The following is a 3,743-nucleotide window of genomic DNA, read 5'->3' as shown; positions in this document are numbered from 1 at the left end:
GATATATCTTTATATCAGCATGACACCTCAAAATATTTTTCCCTCCTACAATATCATTTATTAGTCCGATTACTGAAGTGTTTCCATGACTACGTGGCATTGTTTATATGATTAGGTTTTGAGACCTGATGTGACAGCCTACATCTAACATGGCCATAGTATACAATATAAAGTTTTCTGTGACATTTTTATGTAATTTATACATGACTATGATGATGTCATGTCATTACACCAATATATAGGAAAATTACATGTATTTGTCACATAAAATTGGATAGTGTGAATGCAGCATAAATAAAATTTTATTTGACAAAAAATGTGACATGCCTAAATATGGTCATGATGACATCACATCATGACCATATATAGGCACATTGTGTCTATATATGGGCAAATCATATGTATGTCACATAAAATTTGATAGTGTTAATGCAGCTTAAATAATTTTCAAATTTTTATTTGACAAAAAAATGTATGACCAAATATAGTGAAGATGTGCCTATATATGGTCATGATATGATGTCATCATGACTATATTTAGGCATGTCACTATTTTTGTCAAATAAAATTGGATATTGTGGAAGGAGCACATATAGTAAATGCTCAAATAAGCGCCGCACCAGACGTAATTTTTTTCGTTAAGCGCCGCTCTTAAATAAGTGATGCAGCGCCGCTCTTAAATAAGTGATGCAGCGCCGCTCTTAAATAAGTTATGCAGCGGTTAATCGAGAGTATAAATGTTACCCTGTATGTAATGAAACAGGGTTTTAAATTCAATGTATGCAGTGTTAAAATGAAAAAATAACACAATGAAAACACAAGCATTTCCTTACAAATGTTTGTTTACGATGATAGGACCTATGATAGGCCTACTGAACTGCAGGAATACGTGATATATAGGTAACATGGGAATTCCACGCCAATATTTATTTTATAAGCGCCGCTCTCGATTAAGTGCTGCACTGAAGCCTCCAAAAAGTTTATAAGTGCCGCAGCGCTTATTCGGGCATTTACTGTAATCCTATTCTGAATAGAAAGATCAGTGATTGTATCATGGCCATAGAAATACTGTAGAGTAATAAACACAATAAAAACACAATCCTTTTAAAAGCCTTGCCAAAGCTTAAGTTATTTTAAGCACGAGATCCTCAGCAAAGGATTATTTTTACAGCAGTTGATAATCCTAAGAGGCCTTCATATTTTGTGTAAAAAAAAAAAAAAAAGAACCTTGTTTTTGTTAAGTACCAGATTATTTAATGCATTTTTTTTTTCAAATTCAAATTCTGCCTTAAGAAAGTTCTGAGAGCTTGTTGTCTATAGTGATCTTTCATTATGCTTTAGTTTTTCACATAACATATTTTTCGTTGAAGACTGCATATAAGATGGATTATTAGTAAATTGGTGCCAACTATATGATTAAAATGTAGTGTTTTAATTGTGATGTAAAAGTTAAATTATTTGAAACCAAATTTAATAACGTGCATAGACTGCCTATATTATATTTTTCTTCAGTATTTTCTTGAATAAAAATATTCTTGATATCACAGTTAGAAGAGATTAATTCTAATATATAAGCATAGAATATCTAATTTTGAATCTCTTTTTGTCCAGTAAAAGTATGTCCATTGTTCTACAGTACAGTACCAAGATTACGTCCAAAATATACTTTCAATCATAAAGAGATGGATTTTGGTATATCTGAGTTTTTGGAAATGTTGTTTGTCGATCCAGTTTTACCTGATTAATGAATAAATTCAATTCAATTCAGCACCATACTAATGATTGAATTTGATGAAAATTTCATGTTACTCTTCATTACAACAACAAGAGCAATGTAAAATTAATTTTATTTTTCCAAAGATTTCTGTCGATCAATATATCTTTCATAAATTAAAAAGAGTTTAAAGCACAGAGCCATCATGTATAAATTATTGCTTTTTTTTTCCTCAATGAAATTCCTATAATACTATACAGCATATGTGGAGAGGAGTACATTTCTATCATCAGTATCATTTGTATTAAACCCAGTTTTTATGACGATAATTTTTTTTTGTTTGAAAGTGTTTGTACAAAGAGGAAAAACCCAAACGATGTATATAACTTTTTTTTTAGATGAAGAATATTATTATAGATGTGTTTTTGATGTATTTACTGAAATTATTGTATGTTCGATAAAAGGAGTTTGAGGTACAGAGCAAAAGAAAGCACATATACATATGCATGTATTGTAAAGCAGTGTAAAAATGAATAAGTAGATCCTGTTAATGTTAACCCTGTTGTTAATGTGGGTATGTACAGGTAGTTCACATTACCCACCCACCATTAACCATGGGTGTATACCAATTGACTGTTTAACCTTAGGAAATCCCAACGAGGGGGGCAGGGTGATGTTAAGATCAGAAAGAATGTTCCATTAACCATTGGAGAATTTTATTTTGACATTACCATCAGTATAACCATCTGTCTCTTGACCATTTGGGACCTCTTGTACCCATAAAGGGTTTAAACAAATTTAGCCAACAATAAGTATACTGTAACTAGGTATATTTTGATGTGGTCTAATTAGAGTAAATAAATGCACCATGCAAACACCAGATGGATAGGTGTATAGGAAAGTTCCTTCCTTGTTTTTTCTACCAAAATTGCATAATTTCTTACTAAAGACTGTATCCATCCCCTAAACACTCATCTCCCAATCTTTATCCTGGATCCATCTGATATATTCTAAATTTGCGGATGGCTATTACAAGAGGCAGGCAATGGGCGAAACTGTTACATCACAGTATATCTAATTTCTGATGTATTCTTAAAAGTCTTGTTCTTATCTATCATTATGTACATTCTATTATTTTATAGAAATTATAAATTTTCAACGAATTTGAAAAAGATAAATCAGTAAAAAAAACGTCAGATCTTCCATTTTGAGTTGAAGATGTAACATACGTCACACTGTTTTCATGTACAAATTCCTCTTACCAGTAGTTTAGGATAATTTCTGTTCTCTTGAGTAAGAAATTCCAGCTAATCTTCATTCTGTTGATTGCTATGTTGTACATTGAATCAATTAAATGTATATGTTCGTGTAGAAGAGAATTTATTGCTTCTTCGTGTTGGTTTATCAGTTTTATAGTTTGCAATCTTGTTTTATGTTGTTGGAGAAGCGCCCTCTACCGGAAATGATGGTGAAGTCTTCAATTAGAACTCTGCTATGTTCTCATCATCTAAGGTGTGATATAATGTTGTGCATGTGATTGGCGGTTACTTCTTTAGATTTCTCGTCTTTTAAATTGCATTGATCTTTTATTCTGGATCTGTTTTATTTTACAACATTTTGATTGGCTTCTCGATTTTCAACAAGTCCTGTACAGACACTTTACATAGGCCTATATTTAAAGTCTCGCATTCTTCGTCCAGTATTCAAGATACAATACAATACTACAATATAGGCTATTTTCAGACGACTTACGCTAACGTATCGTTAATCGAGTGGTGTGAACTTGGGCGCGGTCAAAGAGTATAAATAGAACAAGAGAGCCAACAACGCTCATTGGGAGCGTAAAAAAACGATACGCTCTACGCAGATAGTGTAGGACGCCAACTAACGCTTGTATATGTTTTATTACCCAGTACTGCACCGCGCACTGTAGGTTTGTCTGTTTATCTGTTCTCCACAAGATACTGTGCTTTTGTTTTCTGCCAAAGATCTTATAAACACAAGATAGCGTTCTCCGGGATTTACGCGT

The sequence above is a fragment of the Anneissia japonica genome, unplaced genomic scaffold (genome assembly GCF_011630105.1).
Source record: "Anneissia japonica isolate Jap-2015-1 unplaced genomic scaffold, ASM1163010v1 scaffold288008_len1385354_cov213, whole genome shotgun sequence".
NCBI classification, from domain to species: domain Eukaryota; kingdom Metazoa; phylum Echinodermata; class Crinoidea; order Comatulida; family Comatulidae; genus Anneissia; species Anneissia japonica.
This window is presented reverse-complemented; position numbering follows the sequence as displayed.